Genomic DNA, 20,970 nt, shown 5'->3' with positions numbered 1-20,970 from the left:
GGAAAGAGTTTAAGTGAAATACGTGAATATTTTGGGAGAATTCTGTGTAAGTTCAATTACAGTTTTTTGTTTTGTTTTGTTTTTGCTTTTTTGGTGTTTTTGTTGTTGTTGTTGTTTTCTTTTTTGTAATGAATGTTAATGTCTGGTGGTAATATAGAAACAAATTCTAGTTCTTTTTCAGTCTTGTAACCTGAGGCAAGCCCTAAATTTACCAATTCAAGTCGCTTTCTTTGTAGAGCTTCCTGTAAGCTCTCTACCTTGGAGGAGAAGTAATCAACTTCAGTAGACACTGATTGTTTCTTTCATGCATATTTCCTCTGCACACCGGTGTACAGTTACTCTCATACCCTCTGGTACAGTTGTTTTGTTTCTGGTTTCATGAATGCCTGAAGGCATAATAATACCTAGCTCACTGAGTTGCCGTGAAGTTTCTGTGAAAGAACATATGTTGATTCCCATCTTCTGGGCCTGTTGCCGCTCTGGAAACGCAGAGGAAATTGGATACTTGGGAAAGGGAAAAGCTCGGGTAACCTGCTTAGCCCAGTATTGGTAAAGGGGGAGCTGCCTGTAAGTCCCCTCTGAGCAGTTTGGAGGGTTTCTCTAGGCACTGGTTCATACTGGTGGCCAGTGAGCTCTAGGAGACTCACAGACATGATTTCTTTGGTGGCTGTCAAGTTTTGTCTATTTTTTTTCTTTTTTTTTTAAGATTTTATTTATTTATTTGACAGACAGAGATCACAAGTAGGCAGAGAGGCAGGCAGAGAGAAAGGGAAGCAGGCTCCCCACTGAGCAGAGAGCCTGGTGCGGGACCCGATCCCAGGACCCTGAGATCATGACCTGAGCCGAAGGCAGAGGCTTTAACCCACTGAGACACCCAGGCACCCCAAGTTTTGTCTATTTTTGATATGCTTTATTTTTCTCATAAAATAACTAGTCTGCATCTCAAGATTTTTATCTTATTTTATTTATTTGAAAGAGAAAGTGAGAGCATGAGAGCAATGTGAGGGGCAGAGGCAGAAGTAGACTCCCTAATGAGCCAGGAGCCCAGTGCGGGGCTTGATCCTGGGACCCCAGGAAACCTGAACCACGGGCAGAGACTTAACTGAGGTGCCCATTGTCAGCATTTCAAAATCAAGTTTTTATATAAAAATCTAAATCTCCTGCCACACTTGGCTACAGTCCTATATGACCAAAGCTGAATAAGAACATAACTTGTATTTTATTTTATCTTATTTTATTTATTATTATTATTATTATCTTTTTTTAGAGAGAGAGAGCACATGCAGCTTGGTGGTAGGCAGGGAGAAGGGGCAAAGAGAGAGAGAGAATCTTAAACAGGGTCCATGCCCAAATAGAGTCCAACCCAGGGCTCTATCTCTTGACTCTGAGATCACGACCTGAGCCTAAATCAAGAGTCAGAAGCCACCCAAGTGGCCCCAAAATATAACTTTCGGATGGGTGTTCTGCACCTTTCATACTCTGTTTTGGCTTGCTTGCTTTATTCATCAGTGCTTCTCACTTGGCCTCTGGAGCCATTTGTGGTTGAGACTCCCTTCTAGAATCATAGCTTCTTCAAAGACGTCATGGTTGGAGATATGAGCATACTTGGCCCACATTGTTCTTTTCCTTCAAACTCCACCTTCAACTCTGTATGTTTGTTTTCCTAAGCTAAAAAGCTATGTACATACAAAATAGGTTGTACTTCTCTTTTCTTAAATACTTAGTTCTGTGTTCTGAATAATTATACTAATTTTATAATGTCATATTCAGGGTGTATAATTTGGGTGAACATATATTCTTTTATGAAAAGTAGGGTATGATTTGGAGTGTGAGCTTTGAAGTAAAAACTCCCTGGAAATGAGAGACTGAATCTACTAATATATAATGACCAGACAATATATGAAAATAGAAGTCTCACCCACACCCTCCAACAACTAGACCAGGAAGCCGAACCCCTACCTGTGTAGCAACTGGCACCAGTCAGGACTTGATTAATAACTGCCAGCTTCCCTAATTTTTGCCCCTCCTTCCAACTTAGGGCCAATCAGGGAAAGACAAATATATTCACTGGACCGTTCATATGGGAAAGCCCATTTCAAGTTAGCTCACCTCAAGTTTCACTATTCCAATAGCCTCCAATCAGAGAATACCTGAAGCCTTTCCTTTTTAAGATTTCCAACTCCCTCGCCTGACTTTGAGTCTCTGCCCATTGTAGATACAAGTGATGACAGCTGACCCCTTGCTAGAGCAACTTCTGAATAAATAGCCTTTGTTTATTCTCATTTGGGTGATTTTCATTTATTTCCACAGCTGCCACTTACTAGTTATATAACCTTGTGCAAGTTTCTTAGCCTAAGTCTTAGTTTCCTCGTTCTGAAATGGAGGTGTTAGTGATACCCACCACACAGAATCAAATCAGTTAATACAACACAAGAAAATACATGTAAAACTCAAAGTATCTGGTACACTGTAAGCCTGTAGTAGTGCTCAGTGTTTTTTGTTTTTTGTTTTTAATTTTATTTATTTATTTGACAGGCAGAGATCACAAGTAGGCAGAGAGGGAAGCAGAGAGAGAGAGAGAGAGAGAGGAGGAGGAGGAGGAGGAGGAAGCAAGCTCCCCACTGAGCAGAGAGCCCGATGCGGGGCTCGATCCCAGGATCCCAAGATCATGACCTGAGCTGAAGACACAGGCTTAACCCACTAAGCCACCCAGGCGCCCCTCAGTGTTTTTATTCTTTATAATTATATTTAGACACGAGGAGACAGAGAGAGAGAGAGAGCAGAGGGCTTGCCTGAAGTTCACAGAAAACGTTTGATCTGGAGGCAAACTCTCTGCTGGGTTCAAGTCTGGTGTTCTTTCTCCTACTTCACGCAATTCCACTTTGCATGCAGAGCACAGTCAGCAAATGTTTTCTAAATGAATGCATGAAAGAATAAGTAAATGAGTGAGGAGACTGAATTGTTACATAAGTTGCAAATACAGCAATGAATAAGAGGAGGAATCATTCACTCAACCAAAAAATGCATGTGTCCGGAACCAAACCATGTTAAATCTTTTAAGGGGGTAAAATGATTTTAGAGCTGAAAAGTATCTGATAAATCATTTAGTCCCTGTGGTTTTCAAACTTTTCCTAAACTCCACAATTATAGAAATTCATAAAGGAAAAGTTTTTCAAAAATAGCTAAATATCTAAACTTCAATCATAGGTCTTTTTTGGTTATAAATGAAAGACTGAGGGGCACCTGGGTGGCTCAGTGGGTTAAAGCCTCTATCTTTGGCTCAGGTCATGATCCCAGGGTCCTGGGATCAAGCCCCAAATCGGGCTCTCTGCTCAGCAGGGAACCTGTTTCCCCCCTCTCTCTCTGCCTGCCTCTCTGCCTATTTGTGATTTCTGTCTGTCAAATAAATAAATAAAATATTTTTTAAAAATAAATAAATGAAAGACTGAGAAACACTAAATTTTTTTTGAACTTGATTCTTCCTATAAATATTGTTTGTGAATAATCTACCAACACCAATCATTAGTTTTCAGAACATGGATAAATCATGACCCACACTAAGAAGCCGCTGAAACACTTTAATAAGACTCATGTGTTTTAGTTTGGATTCCCTCAAAAGCAAACCATGAGACCAGGATTTGTGTACAACTAGTTTATTTGAAGGACTGCCCCAAGAAATACACGAAGTAGTGGGAAGTGAGATAGACCATAAGGGAGAGCAAATAAAATGGTGGATTGATAAGTGCGTTACTGCATTATTGAGTACCAGTTATGGGTGACCAGTACTCAGTTAAACTGGGGACACTCTACCAGACAGTGAGTGAGGACTAGTCTACAGAATTGTCCCCAGGAGGTGTGAGGCTGAGATTTCAGTCCCTCTTGGGTTGAGGGATGGTTACTCCCATCTGCTTGTTTCCATCTCTTACGGACTAGAGACTCTCTTATGACAAGAGAATGAATATCTGCAGCCAGGCAAAGATAAGAAGTGATAAGTGTTCTAGAATTTTCTGCTGGTGACCTCCAGGGTAACCCAAGGGGCTAGGATCAGGACAGGACAATATCTGCTATCCAAAGTCCTAACTTGAGAAAGGACTGGTTAAGATATTTGTTTTAGCTTCATGTCATTATCAAAATTAGTAGTAGTGTAAAAGGCAAGTGATAAACTGGGGCAAATATAAATATGACAAAGGATTTTATCTTTCAAACATAAACAATGGGGTGCCTGGGTGGCTCAGATGGTTAAGCGTCTGCCTTTAGCTCAGGTCATGATCCCGGGGTCCTGGGATCAAGTCCCACATCGGGATCCCTGTTCGGCAGGGAGCCTGCTTCTCCTTCTCCCTCTACTGCTCCCCCTGCTTGTGCTCTCTCTCTTTCTCTCTCTCAAATAAATAAATAAAATCTTAAAAAAAAATAAATAATGCATAAGGAAAGAGCTAAAAAAAAAAAAAAAGACCTGATAGAGAAATGGATAGTAATGAAGTACACTAACTCATAAACAATAGATTAGAAATGGTAAAAACATGGGGAAGGGAGTGTTCATTATGCCATTAATCTGAGGAAGTTTATTGAAAGTAAAAGCTAGATTTTTCACATCTGCTGCCAAGGTGGAGGCAACCTTTTGGAAAGCAATTTGGCATCTATGTCAAAGGCTTTAAAGTTCATTCCCTTTGATTCAATCATTCCACTTTCTGAAAGTGGGAGAAATGCAAATAGATAGGGGAAAAAAATACACAACTTCGTTGAAGCATATGGAGTAGTTTAAAACAATAAATTATCTACATGGACAATATCATGCAGATGACTAAATATATCATAGATTCATATGAAGTATGTTATGTAAGCACTTTGCAAGGAATTTTTAATAGCATGCTGTGTTCGTCTCATTTGTTTGAAGTCAACAAACTTTCATACAAAACACATAAAAGGTATAATATAACGGTGAGGACTTGCACTCACCACTTCCTTCCTAAGTACTTTGTGTATTAACTTGCTTAATCTTCTTCAGGGCCCCATGACCGACTGTTCTTACCTTCCCCATTTTACAGATGAATAAAATGAGGGCACTGGGCTGTTAAGTATGTTATCTAAAATTACACAGCTAGAAATGATGGAGTAGGGATTCAAACCGAGATAAAGTGAGTATAAAGCCTGTTAGACTCTCAACCAATCCTTTATACATTTTGCAGGAGGCTCCTAAAAGGATAAACTGAATTTGGGATACTGTTAGGCCCTGGGCACCACACACTCTCTCTGTCCCTTTCTCTCTCTCTGCCTTTTCTCATTCCCTCCTTCCCTCTCTCTTCTCCTCTTTGCTCATTGTGCAGAGCCCTCTCTGCCAGGCTATACTATGGGGTACCAGGAACTTAACGGCAAACACAACTCTTGATAGGTACCCACTCCTGGATCAATTCATGGCCACTCCAAATTAAGGCCTTTCTAGAGCTTTCTGAGCTAAGAACTCCCACCTAGGGAAGTCATGATTATTACTAGGGATGCCTCTTACTAATGATATTTAGTGCTATTAATGATAATTATTGTAAGATCTCATGTTTACAATGTTTTATGTACTCCTATTTCCCCATAGGATCATTAAAATAACATTATAAAGCGTGTGAAGGATACTAAAATCCCATCTTTTATGTTTTTTAAATTTTTATTTAAATTCTGGTGTGTAATACTAGTTTCAGGTGTACGATTCAGTGATTCAACACTCACATGCAATGCCTGGTGCTCATTACAAGTCCTCTCCCTAATGCGCATCACCCATTTAACCCACCCATACCCCTACCACCTCCCCTCTGGTCACCACCGGTTTGTTTTCTGTAGTTAAGAGTCTTTTGTCTTGGTTTGCCTCTCTATATATATTTTTTCCCTTTGCTTGTTCATTTTGTTTCTTAAATTCCCCGTATGAGAGAAATCATATGGTATTTGTCTATCTCTGACTGATCTGTAAGATCCCATCTTTTAGATGAAGAACATCTGCATTAGAGAGACTCACAGTAGCAGATTTCTTACAAGGTAAGATTTCTTACAAGATAAAATTGATCAGACAGACCTGACTTCAAATGCTACACTCCTACCTGCTGGCTGATTTTAGGTAGGTTACTGAGGCTCTCTGTTTCGCTCTATGAAATAAGAACAGTCCTAGCACAAACCCCATTGGTTACTGTGACATTTAAACAAGATGATGCAGGAAGTCCAGAAGCTAAACTACTGTTCTTTGTTCTTTTTGTGTTGTTTACACATCTGAAGAAGGGTTGCTGTAAGCTCACCTACAGTCCTAGTAAGTAGGCAGCCTTCCCTGATGCTTTGCTGTTGTCACCACTTACGAAGATAGAAATCAGCACCTTGTTTCCTTTTGGTTCTTGCCATAGACTCCAAACTGGTCCTTTACACACTGGCCCACTACAAGGAGTGTGGTGAGTCAACAATCTTTGGGGGCGGGGGTAAGTCCTTCAGGAACTTCCTTAGCATTTCAGCCAAGATCACACTCTTCTTGGGGCAAACTCTAGTCAAAGGATCATCTAAATCAGGGGTAGCTGACATCAGCTCTTCTCAGAGTATTACCTAAAAAAACAAAAACAAAACAAAACAAAACAAAAACTGAGCAAGACAGTGGTGCAAAGGTACAGGGACTCTTTACTTCCATCCAAGGTAGCATTCTCTAGTGGGTAGTCTTTTTCCAGACTCACTGGACTGGAAGAGATTTTGTCAAGTCAAATGGTCCCCGTTGTCCAATCCTGCCTTTGGCTTTTGTCTTTTCATGAGTGTTGCTTCCAAATGCACATCAGCGTGTGCTTTCTAGACTATAATCAGCTAATTACTTACTGCAGCCAGGGAAGTCTGCTTTCAGGCCAAGGTTTCTTGACTTTGGTACCACTACATTCTGTGTTGTGAACTATGTCCTCTGCATCCAGGAGCTTCAGCAATATCTTTGGCCTCAACTCACTAGATACCCATAGAACTGCCCCTCACCCCACCCCGCCACACACCCATCTCAATAACTGACATTATTTCTAGGAACTGCTTAGTATTCCTGGCTGAGGACCACTGCTGTAGGCACATGCCTTCACTTTTACCAATGAGGAAACTAAATCCAAAAGAGTTAACTTTACCCGCCCAGTTAGATGGCTAAATTCAAGAGAGAAGTAGGGCCTAGAGCACAGGTTTCTGCTATTTGAAATCTAAGACTCTTTTAAGATTTGGAATTTGAAAAACACAGAATTTACAAAAGTAATAGCATCGTCTTCTACTTTCAGACCAAAAGAGCCATAGGTGAAAAATTCCAGAACAAAAGAATTTTTGTTCATTTTCTTCTTTATGCCTCTGTGAGGAAGGTGCTGTAACCTCTACCACATCACAGCCAGGAAAGCTACAGAGTTGTGTGCCACCTTGGCTGCAAGTGTGAATCTCTTCTGTTTCTTTGGTTCCTTATGGAAACACTGGGAAATCATCGGGGTTCTTTAAGTGTGAAACTCTAAATTGGTCTCCCTCCAAACGGACTTAGCTCCTATGGATCTGTTCAGTGCACATCAGCCTTCCCTGTAACCTTCTGTGTCATCTCTTGTAAAAAGTTTTCCATTCATGCCGTTGCCTTGACCTTTCTGTAGAAATGAGGAGGATTCTGCGTTTATGAAGTGTCTATTCCAGAGCTCTCAGTCATCTCCCCAACTGTCATAGTCTTGACAGATGTCCCCTCTTGGACCGTGATGGCCTGAGCCTTTCAACATTGGATGCCTAATTCTTAAAGTTCTTAACTCAGTAGGTGTTTTGGTAATGAATGAATAAATGGATAAATGATGAAAAGCAGCCAGATGGGGTGTTATATGCAATGGATGAATAACTGAGCTCAACCTCTAAAACTAGTGATATATTGTATGTTAATTAATTACATTTAAATATAATTTAAAAAATTTTAAAGCAGCCAGATGACTCTATCAGAAAGATCATTATGAAAGGAAAAATATGTGGTTTTTTTTTCTTATTCTTTTTTTTTAAGACTTTATTTATTTGACAGACAGAGATCACAAGTAGGCAGAGAGAGAGAGAGAGGAGGAAGCAGGCTCCCTGCTGAGCAGAGAGCCCAATGCAGGGCTCAATCCCAGGACCCCGAGACCATGACCTGAGCTGAAGGCAAAGGCTTTAACCCACTGAGCCATCAGGACCCTGAGACCATGACCTGGGCTGAAGGCAGAGGATTTAGCCCACTGAGCCACCCAGGCGCCGCTCTTTTTCTTATTCTTCAGGAGTTTGCTATGTTCCTTACCTGAGTCTTGACTGTCTTCTCAGGCAAAATTAACAGGAAAGTGTCTTAAAACATTCCTATCAAATCAAATACTTTTGCAAATGTTCCGGTTGGGCATTCAGTCCCACTCACCTAAATGTAATGCAGGCATGTCTGTGTGATAACATCTAACCTTAGCTCCTTTTACCTTTTGCTCTGAGATTTAAAAGCCTGATCCTGGGGTAATGAATTTGTAATGCAGCACAGGCAAATCTGTTGCTGACTGACTGACCAAAGGAATTCAGATTCTTTTCATAAACCCCATTCTATCCAGTGCCAGGCATTATGATGGAATAATAATGATTACGCCATCCTCAGGAAAAATAAATCTGTAAAGCAGGACTATGCTTATTTAAATATTGTCTATCCAGGTATTTATTATAATAAGATCATGATCTTACTGTGAATTAGCTATCAAGTGAGATGTTCTGGTTGTTGGTAAAGTTTAATTCTATACCAAAAAAAAAATAATCTTGGGATGTAGTCACTGTAATTAGCTAATTCATTAGCTAATGAATAAATATGAAGCATATTTTCAAGCCATTTACACATTAGGAAATTTAGGTTTTAGCCCTCCTTATTTTATCACATTCAATATAAAATTATAGACAGGCTTTGTCTTGATAAGTAAAATAATTTGCATGCATCAATCACAGCAAGAAAGACAAGGTTTAACATTTCTCATAAATGAATACTGATGTGCAATTTGAGTTTTAGCTTGAAAGGGCGAAGAAGTATTTCTTTGATGCCATTAGTATAGATCTCATTGCTTGAATAGCAATGTGTATTAATCAAATATTATTTATTAAGCAATAATATTTACTTAGCCCTGAGCTGTATGTTGAAATATAAGAACATATAAATTATTTTAAAATATGATCATGAGGGGCACCTGGGTGGCTGAGTGGGTTAAGCCTCTGCCTTCAGCTCAGGTCATGATCTCAGTGTCCTGGGATAGAGCCCTACATCAGGATCTCTGTTAAGCAGGGAGCCTGCTTCCCCCTCTCTCTCTGCCTGCCTCTCTGCCTACTTGTGATCACTCTCTCTCTCTGTCAAGTAAATAAATAAAACCTTTAAAAAAAAATATGATCATGACTGTCAGAAACAGTACACACTCCTTGAGAAGATGATGTATATGTATATGCATAATGTGTTGATTTTTTTAAATTTTTTATTATTTGTTTATTTATATGACAGACAGAGATCACAAGACTTTATCCCAGCTCTATCTTTACCAGCTAGCATGGCAGCTTAGACATATTACGTGCAGTCTCTAGCCCAGTGATTCTCAAACTGCGGCATATCAGAATCATGTTAGGTAGATTTGAAAAACCCCAAAGCCTAGGTATCAGGATTTTTTAAAATGTAGGTTTCAGGGTGATTTCAATGAGCACCCAAGGTTGTGAATGATTAATCTACTTCACTATTTCTCAAACTTTAATATGAATATCAATTGTCTTATTCACTATAGAAAGTGTAGTTTCTCATTCAGGAGGCTTGGTGTGGGACCTGAGATTCTGCCTTTCTCAAGGTTCCCAGGTGATGTCAAGGTGGCCAGTCCATGGACCACACTTGAAGTGGGAAAGATCTAGCCCACAATTTTCTTATCTTTAAATGGAGATACTTCTTGGAGGGTTGATATAAAGGCTAGTCATCAGGCACCATGCAACTCACATGGCATATGTATCTTATAATAGTTCTGGTTGTAACATTGATTTCAACTCAACTTCCCCCAAACTATTCACATAACTAAGGAGAGTCATCTCTTTCTAGGATGGATTGACTCAAAAAAAAAAAAAAACAAAAAAAACCCGAAAACAAATAAACAAACAAAAAGCTTTAAATTCCTCTTCTTTCCCTAAGTAGGCAAAGGCTAGTCATTCTTCCCAGCCCTGAAGCATATGCGACCTCTACAGCCCATACTCATTTTCCTGTGGCTCCATAGTTCTCCATCCTGGCTCTGTATTGGAATCACCTGGAAGAATATTACAGCATACTCAATGCCTGGGCCACCCCCAGACAGATTAATCAATGTCTCCAGGGGTGATTCAGTGCAAAGGTATTGTAAACAATACAGCTCACCTAATTTTCTACATTCCATTTATTCGACTTTTTACTCAATTACCATGCATTGTGCTGGACCTTGGCATTGTGCTGGGCCATCGGACTGATACAAAAATGAGGGATAAAAAGCAACAAGGTGTTAAGATCTTGGTATTAATCACTTTACTATTTTTACAACAAACCTATAGGGTAGATATTGTTATTATATCACATGACAACACTGTTCTCTAGGAAGTTAGAGTACATCGTAAAACTGAAAACAGGTGCTGGAAAGACCTGTGGGACCATAGATGTAGTTTTATTTTTGGAATATGATCTTCACAGTTCTACACCTTGGATTTCTTTTCTTTCTTTCTTTTTTTCTTTTTTTCTTTTTCTTTCTTTCTTTTTTTTTTTTTTGACTGTTAGGTTAATTGGCTCAAGTATAGTCTAAAATCCTAAGGTCAAGGACCACATTTTATAGTTATTTTTTACCCTAGGACCTAGCAAAAGACTGAAAACAAAGTGTGTTTTCTCTTTCTCTGTCTTTCTGTCTTCCCTCTGTATGTGTGTGTACACATGCATATATGTACACAATTTTATTTACATTTAAACTTTTTTTTTCTTTCTAAGATTCTCTATATTCCTTATTCTGGGTATTTATGACCCTCATCAGTTGTAGAGAAATGTATTCATTAACTCTTTATATATCATTCCCCAAATCCTCCTTATAGCCCCCATTTATAAACTCCTTTTAGGCATATGTTGGCTCTTCTCATTGCAAATTCTGAGTTTCTTAACTTTACTTCTAATGTGTTTCATGCATTTACCTTTTGGGGATGGATTTTAAATTACTTCATCAGTTGCCCTTTTAGTTCATGAACATTACTTTCCATAGTATCTAATTAAACATTTAATGCATACATTAAGGTTTTCTTTCTTTTTTTTTAAATTTCTATGTGCTTTTTTAAAAAAAGCTTTTATTTATTTATTTGAAGGAGAGAGAGACAGAGAGAGCACAAGCAGGAGAAGGGACAGAGGGAGAGGGAGAAGCAGGCTCCCCGTTGAGGAGGGAGCCCAGTGCAGGGCTCGATCCCAAGACCCTGGGATCATGACCTGTGCTGAGACAGATGCTTAACTGACTAAGCCACCCAGGCACCTCTATGTGCTTTTTTCAATCCTAATAGTTCTGTTTGATTATTTTTCAACTCTTCCTGTTCCATATCCAAAGTATCTGATTCCTTTCTTTATTTTTTATTTAATTGCTTTATGTCTATAAAATTTATAAAGATACATTTTGTGTAGTCTTTTTACACTTATTTTCTCAGTTTTAAAATATCTCAGTTTACTCTACCTATATACTATGTTCGATAAATGTTCATTCATGAAGGGAATATTGTATAAGTGTTTTGAAATATTGAGCTTATTTTTACTGTATCTATGGAGATCTTTTCAGTGTAGCTTTGCCAATGCTTATAATAAGAGCTGTACCAGCAATATCATTAGACTTGTCAAAGATCTATGCTAATTTTGGATTCTAAGGCCAGTGATACATTTTAAACTCAGTATATAGAACATCAAGCCTAATATTTTAGCAGAATATATGCTTTCCTCTCCCAAATCTCAGTTGTGACATGTTTTCTTATTGGTTTTCTATGCTATAGGTAGATTTTTCAACTTTTCTTTGAATTCACGGTGAAGCTCTTGTGGGTTGCAGCTATATGCAGAGTCCCAAAACTGTCTCATGCAGAACCAAAAATTTTCCCATTTATATATATAAACATTAATACCTATCTGCTTTGTTTTTCTTTACCCCCAAAACCTCTATACTTACCTGGAACAGCTGTAATATTAGCACACATAAATTATTTCTCTATGATTCACTTCTTTTTAATTTTCTAAAACCTAAGAATTTATCTTTTCCTTGGGTCAGTTATTCATTATTCAATGACAGTATTTTATCCACCTCTTCCAAGTATTTGTTGTAGAATTTTCAAGTTTTTTGTCAGCCATGTTGCCAAATATAAAGCCATATCTGTAAGTAATTGGTATTAATTTTATAAATAATACTATAAAGTATTTTATTTATTTTTTAAAGATTTTATTTATTTATTTGACAGAGAGACACACAGTGAGAGAGGGAACACTAGCAGTGAGGAGTGGGAGAGGGAGAAGCAGGCCTCCTGCCAAGCTGGGAGCCAGGAGAGGGGCTGGATCCCAGGACCCTGGTATAATGACCTGAGCTGAAGGCAGACGCTTAATGACTGAGCCACCCACACACCCCAATATAAAGAATTTTAGGTAATAGTCCTTGTTTCTATATTAAAAAAAAAACAAAAAACAAACAAAAACACAAACACAAACAAAAAAACACAACACAACACAACAACAAAAAGGACCTTTAAATAATAGGGATGTTCCTTCAATATTTTGGTGGCACAGTTTCGTGTGTGTTGGGGGACAGAGATATAGAATGCAAAGGTAATGCCTAGTGTACCTGTACCTTTGCTGTGCAGTGCTTTCTAGCATGAGGATAGTGTTGCCCTAATTTCACCCCATTGTATCAAGCATTTGTTTCTTTCCTGCAATTCAGTAGCATGAGACAATGTAAGAAAGAGGAAAAGCAGGGCTGGAAAGGCCTTTCTTTGATTATCTTTATATATGTCACCTGGTAGTACTGTTCTCGGCCAATGTTACTTCTCACATTGAGTCTCGCCATCCTCGATTTCCCAGATTTGACACAATTCCATCCATTTCACTCTCTCTTCCATAGTATTTTGTACCTTTAGATGCAAGGAACTGCCAACAAACCAGCTAGCGTTCCATTCTGTACAGAATATCTGAAATATTTGTTGATCACTCAATTATGAGAAGATGGATTTGTGACTTTATCAGTAGTCAGTCATGAAAGAATATATAAACGAGATACCATTATGTAAAAGATGTTACATGGTGGCTAAGTATTCCTTAATGCCGGTGCTCTTCATGTAAGGCACCTAGTAAGAACCACATTTGATAAAGATTTATGAAGTAATGTTCCCAGAGAAGATATTCATTCATTTATCCCCTTAGTAAGTATTTATTCAATACCTTAGCCTGTGCCCAGTGATGCCATAGTGAGGTGCCTTTAGACTCAATTCCTAATTTCATTTGTCCCCTCCCTATTCTTCGAGCAAGACAATTAGGTTATTCTCAAACGGACACAAAATCCCATGCAGATAAGTCTTCACACCCTGCCTTACTGCAAGACTGCCAGTCCGAAGACTTTCTCATACAGGATGAGAAGCACTATATTCCCTGGGCCCTTCACTGTATAACTTATTGGGTTACAATGAATCAAAACAGATAGGGCCCTTGTGCAAGGAGAGTATGATATGCTGGGGCAGACAGTTATCAAAGGATTCACTAAAAACACTTGTTTGTTTTGTTTTGTTTTGTTTTGTTTGAGCATATACACAGCCATGGCTCATAGCCAACCTGCATTCATGTTCTCTTGACTGGTTGTTTTGAATGATGTCGATTCTGACGGGGCCAGTGTCTATTTTGATTTCTCAGGGTTCCTGCTCTACTGACTATTAAATGATTTCATTATCTCCTCTGATAGGCTGCTCTGAGAACTTGGGGAGGCATCCCTAGAGATTTCCAGCAGTTGGTTCTTTTTTCTTTTAAGATTTTATTTATTTATTCATTTTAAGATTTTATTTATTTTATATAAATTTATTGAAATTTATTTATTTATTTAAGATTCTATTTATTTATCCATTTTAAGATTTTATTTATTTAATATAAATTTATTTAAAGTTATTTATTTAATTATTAAGATTTTATTTATTTATTTGAAAGAGAGAGAAAGATAGAGAGAGAGAGAACATGAGAGGGTAGAAGGTCAGAGGGAGAAGCAGACTCCCCATGAAGCTGAGAGCCCTATGTGGGACTCGATCCTGGGACTCCAGGATCATGACCCAAGCCGAAGGCAGTCGCTTAACCCACTGAGCCACCTAGGCGCCCTCTAGCCATTGTTTCTTATTGACCTGTCCCTACTCAACACAAAAGTGTGGATGATTTTCATAGATCCATAGGTCAGTGCCTAGCTTATATTAGACCTATGCACTCCAAAACTGTGGCAACAGGGCTCATGTGGCAATTGAACACTTGAAATATGGCTTCTTCCAACTGAGATGCCCTGAAAGTGTAAACCGCTCATTATATTTTATCTTTTAATTTTTTGGCCTATTATATTTTATTTTTTAACAGTTTTTAAAGGATTTTATTTATTTATTTATTTGAGACAGAGATACAGAGAGAGAGAGAGAGAGCATGAGCAGGGGTAGAGGCAGAGGGAGAGGGAGAAGCAGACTCCCTGCTGAGCCAGAAGCCCGATGTGGGGCTCTATGTGAGGCTTGATCCCAGGACGTTGGGATCATGACCTGAGCCGAAGGCAGACACTTAACCATCTGAGCCACCCATGCCTATTATAAATGCTAGAATTTAAAATGGCTCATTAATTATTTTACGATGACTACGTGCTAAAATGATACTATTTTGGGGATGTTGGGCTAAGTAAAATATATAAGTAAAATGGATTACAACTATTTATTTTTATCCTTAATGTGACTATAAGAAAATTTGTAATTATGAAATCTTTAAGAAAAAGAGAGAGAAAGAGGGTTGAGGAACGCCTGGGTGGGTGGCTCAGTTGGTTTAGTGTCTGCCTTCTGCTCAAGGTCATTATCTCAGGGTCCTGGAACCCAGACCCATATCAGGCTCCCTGCTCAGCAGGAAGTCTGCTTCTTCTTCTTTGCTCCTCACCCCCCTCCCCCGCTCTCTCTGTCACTCGTTCTCTCTCAAATAAATAAATAAAATCTTTTTTTTTTTTTAAGAAAATTTAAAATTACACATGTGGCTCATGATTTCTATTTCAAAGCATGGTTTTAGACTTTAGATTTAATTTAAAATAAGCAATTATATATAAATGCCCCCATTTTTTGTGGTTTAGCAAAATGAGGTCCAGTAATGGGTTACTAGCGAGTTACTCAAGAACACAGAATGGGGTAATATTAGAAATAAGCTTGTGGACTGAGCTTTGCTCCCATACTTACATTGCTCTTAAAGTTATGGTCTTCAAAAGAAACATATTAGTATAAAAGCTGTTTTGGAGATATTAAACCCTATTTCTTGAACATTGATCATAAAATGTTTTATATGAAAGAAGAAACTGGAATTACAAATGTTTCTGCTTCTTGCCATTTTCTCTTATCGTAGATTTCAGGAAATAAAACTAACCAACATAAACCCTTTTGATTTCTTAAGGAAAAACAAAATTCAGATACTTAAAAATTGTATATTTACTAGGTTGTGTAAATGGAAGGAACCAGACAGTCAAGTAACCAAAACTGTAAATAGCTCCAAATTCAGTTATTAGTTTGTGATTTTATATACTTTTTGGGAGCATGAGATGAGAGTGTTTTCCTTCATGATTATTTATTACATATTTAAAATTTAAGTGAAATTGTGTATTCTAGACCCATATTCATTCACCACTAAGTATGTGGACTATAAGCACAATCAGTGCTAATTAATATGCAATTTATGAAAAATAATGAAACATGATACATCAGTAATATAGTGGATGTAAGTTTGTTTATAATATGATTACTTAAATGAAAAGAGATGGAATAAATACCATTTAAAACCTTTTAAAATCATTGTTGATCTTGTAGGTGAAAAGGATATAATCCTCCAGAAATACCATGGAAGTTTATTTAGAACATTTGGGAAGTACCATGTGAGGAATTGGACTCTTTTGGGATTAGCATAACCTACCCCTCCCCCAGGATAATGACTTATAGCTCACAATTTTATCCTTTTCCATAAGGAAAGGTAGGCATTGTTATCTTTCAGTTTGCTATGGCAACTCCATGATAACATCAGAGACCAGGCTATTTCCAACTCTCTGTCCACTATTTTTGGGTTGTGTGACTTACGCTCATTATGTAAAATAAGATGTGAAAGTCCAGATATCAGATCTGTGCTTCAGAAAACTAACTGGTCAAACCATGAAGAAGTATATCATTTCTCCCTTTAAAGGCATGTCTTTGAAATCCCACCTGACAACTCCACTTATATCTCTTTGTCCAAAACTCAATCATGTGGACACATTTTGGTGCACAAAGGCTGTAAAATGTGCATTGCTTTTTTTGTTTTTTCTTTAACTGGACAGCAAAACACTGCCAAAGTTGTTGGTTTTGTTATTAAAGGATATGAGAAAATAGATTCTTGGGTAAGCCATAAACAGACCATACTGTGATCTACACATTTGCTTCCCAGATATTTACGCATGCCTTCCTCTCTAAACCTTAAAATTTTATCCATTTACTGTATCCACAAATCATCAAGGAAATCAGAGTGATGGACAGTCCTTTCCTATAGATTCAGGTAAATTTTATGTGATCTGAAGACCAATATACTAAAAAGGTTAGTTATTGGATATTAACAAATATAATATATAAAAAGTAAAGAAGGAAGTACATGAAAACTCTCTTTTCAGAAAAGGAGAGAGTGTCAACTCAAGGGTAGTCATGGGTGGGTTAAAATCATCAAATCTGCTGGATAGAAACAGTGAAAGTTCTTTGTTCTGGTTCTATCTCCAGAAGGTCTTCATTATCCATTAATCTCCACATCTACATTTTAGGGGAGGAATTAGAAAATAAGCCCTTCTTGAGGAGCTATAGCTTTTGGCAAGATATCAAGTAAACAAAATGTTTTCAGGATTAAGTCATAGGCTTGAGATTGTTTTGGCAACATAATTCCCCTAAAATTTGTTAATTATCTGGACTATTAGCTCCTAGCCCATCCTGTGTGTGAGTAATCCTACCCAACAATTTTGTCCAAGGTGTATTCAGCCAAAATTGGTCAAGATAACCAGAGTCTGGAAGCCATGTGAAACTGGCTCCAAATTGATGAACGTAGGCAGAAGAAAGGTTGAGAAGAGGTCTGATATATCATCATGTAGCAAAGAGGAATATTAATGCTGATATATCATCGGGTAACAAAGAGGAATATTTTTATCTTGGGTTACTTCAGAAGGTAAAACAATCCCTAGTAGAAGTCAATTCTAGGAAGGCAAGTATTGATGAAATTTGAAAGAAACAGAATAGAATAAGACAAAGTAAACACTCTTTCCAATAGTAGGAGATGCTCCAAATCTGGAAGTCTCCCTCAGGACATTCCCTTGCTAGTTTGGGGGACTCCTTGGAAGGCATTTGTAGTGTGAAAAGTTAAATTAGCTAACCACCAGGGTTCCATCCTACTCTGCTTTCTATGTTTCTATGATTCTATGAAACCGAAGACAAAAATTGGACAAGTATTGATTCAGAAGAACCCAGAGAGGTATGAAGCAACTACTGAAACATATCAAACTGTCTTGCAACCTGCCTTAAAAGATTTATGCTACTCCCTTAAGAATAGCCAAAAAGTTAAGATTGTTCAATCTTCATCTTCCAGTTGGCCATTTGATCTACTTGAATTCCTGACACAAGTTTTTGCGGTCGTTTGGCCTACTTTGAATTCCTGACACAAGGGAGTTGTCATAAAAGAAAAGTTCTCTATAAATTGCATTTTGTTCTTCAGGAAATACATTCTGTTTCACAGGAACATTTTGTAGACATGTTCATTTTTTTGTAGATATGTCTAGTGAGTTGTGGGATTTGTCTTGGTTGGTGAGATGGGGGGGGAGTTGTTTTCAGTGACATCTAAATCCATGTTACTGTATTTTAAAGTTGTCTTTTTCTGTTGCTTCGACTGTTCACATGAAGTGTTTGACTTTCCTCTCTGCACTTATCTTTAAATTCAGAGGTTTGGACGGAGTCCTAAGTAAAGGTATTTAGCTATAGAAATTTTTAGGGCAGGGGCCCCTGGGTGGCTCAGTCAGTTAAGTGTCTGCCTTTAGCTCTAGTCATGATCTTGGGATCCTGGGATGGAGCCTGGCTTTGGGCTCCCTACTCAGCTCGGAATCTGTTTCTCCCTCTCCGTTTGCCCCTCCCCTGGCCACATGCTCTCTTGCTCTCTCCCTCTCACATAAATTAAATCTTTAAAAAATTGGAAAATTTGGGGTGAAAAAAATTCTGTTTTTCAACAAGGTATATGGGACATTCAAAAACTACATGTATATATCTAAGAAAGGAAAAAAATTGCTTATTCAGTAGTTATTCATTGAGTTCTTATGTAGCTTCCTTGTGTCATGTGCTGAACTTGGCATTAAAGATAAAATGGTGACCAAGTCAGACACAGCCTGTCTTTGAGGTACATGTAACTGGGAGTAACATATGATAAATTCTAAAAATGTTACAATAGGGGAAACCATTGATACTAGGGAGATGGCAGAAAGGGAAACTAATGTAGACTTAGAAAATCAGAAATTGCTGCTAGGTTGGCTCTGAAGTGTGAGTAGGAAGAGCTAAGAATGAGAAAACTCGGCTTAGCTGGTTTCCCAGATCTCTACTATATTCGTCCTAACTTAACACCATGACCAAGGCAGAACTGGTTTTTCTGGGACTCAAAGGTCATACATTTGTAAAGACTTTCTTTAAGGAGAAAACAAATAAGTAAAGTATGAAAACGCAACTGGGGACAAAATAAGTTATGATTTGAAATGAGAGAAATCACAAGAAAATTCTGAAATTTTAGAGATTTAGAGTCTTTTCTTCTGAGTTCTTTGTGGGCCATTTTCCAGAAATACTTGTGTAGATTTGCTTCTGTGTGCAACCTGGCTTTCCCTCCCCACCCAGAATCCTCTAGGACTCCTAAGTAACTCTCAGCACTGGTAGATGATGGTGCAAGTGAGGGATCTTGAAGCTCCATTAAATATAAAATAAACCCACCTTACCAGTTACTCCAGTTGAGAAGTAACAGAAGGTGGAAGTCTTATTTAAGTATGTTATGACTCTGAGAAATTTACTCTGAATTCTGGGTAAAAATCACACTTCAACTACCCAGGTTATGACACAGGCTTGGTTTTGACACACTTGGGTTTGAATTTTGGTTCTGCAGGTCATTAGCTGGATAAGGTCAGGCATATGAATTAAACTTATGGAGGCTCAATGATCTCATCTGTAAAACAGAGATAATAATGATACCCATCCTTTAGAATTCTGGTAAAAATTGAATAACCATCATAATCACCATCATCTTTGTCTTTTTATATACTTTTAAATACTTTAAATACTAAAGCACTGAAGTTCATGGAGAACATCATGGTTTGAAATATTAAAATGTAAGTAAGCAAGAATGTACAGGATTTATAAACCAGTATTATAATTATACCTAACCTTAGGTAAACTTCATAGTTAACAAAGCATTTCCATGTTTATTATGCCGTCTGATCTCACCGGATTCTGCCACGACTACTATATAAGCCTGGGACCCTTCAGTGTTTGTTGTCAGCATCCATTCTGATTGGACAATGTACTTGATATTCTAGTTGCTGCATATTTTGAATACCATCCTTTAAAAAAAAACATAATTGGGCTTCACTGTTACGATAATTTTTTTCTTTTTTTTAAGTGTGAAGTGACTGAAACTGAAAAGAATGACTTTCACAAAGACTCACAGGTCACAAGGGAGGTGGGTTATATTTAATTGGAAATGAACGGCCCAACTCCAATCTCAGTGCTTATTCCACAATATCAAAACTCGACATTAGTCTTGACATTAGTCTAACCTCAGATCATCTTGGAATTAATAATAAAGGCAAATCAAGTAGAGCTAATTTCACAGATATTCTAAAAGGCCGTACTTACACTTTTGTTTCCTTCCTTCTGGTGGAAGAATCACCAGTGGGCTCAGAGCTGTTGCTGCAATTAAGAGCATTAGAAGTACTGCATTCTAGTTCATGTGACATTGGAGATGTGCAGAGGCCATGCCTTACAGAGGCCTGGGTGATGACTGGGTGTTGAAGTAACTGGTGAAACAGAGAGCGAAGAACCCATCAACTTACACTTAAGAAAGCCATAGTTAATGAACATACAATGAATGCAAAGAGTCCATAACCAATACTGATGACTTGGTCATTATCATTAATCCTTTTCCTTGCAAGCTTTTAGCCTCTATCTATATATATGCATCATTGGATTTCAAACCATGCAAAGTGTTAAGTGTTTTCTTCAGAGTTCCTTCAATCACTTCAGTGGAGGAAGGAGTTGAAGGGCCGGGCGTGTTATCTGGCATCTTTCATAACTGATAGTAGTGGGTGCATATTTATCTCTGTTATGTGTTGAACTTGTGCTTAAACTTTCCTTTGAAAGAGGGATGCTTATCTTAGAAGTAAGTTTGGAAACTTACTTAAAGGACCAGAATCTAGGTTGGAGACCCAGTCTACCACTTTTTAAATCTGATGTTGGGTAAGTTACTTCACAACTCCAGAATTCAGTAAAAACTGATTTGGGGGGAGAAAAAAAGGAAGATTACCTTCACCCAGGTAGTTGATAAACTGCTGAAATTGTGGTATGAGATGGTCATTTCACCCGTAGAATAAGGGGTGCCTGGGTGGCTCAGTGGGTTAAGCCCCTGCCTTCGGCTCAGGTCATGAACTCAGGGTCCTGGGATCAAGCCCTGCATCCAGCCCTGCATCCAGCTCTCTGCTCAGC

The sequence above is a fragment of the Lutra lutra genome, chromosome 10, assembly GCF_902655055.1.
Source record: "Lutra lutra chromosome 10, mLutLut1.2, whole genome shotgun sequence".
Lineage (NCBI taxonomy): Eukaryota > Metazoa > Chordata > Mammalia > Carnivora > Mustelidae > Lutra > Lutra lutra.
This window is presented reverse-complemented; position numbering follows the sequence as displayed.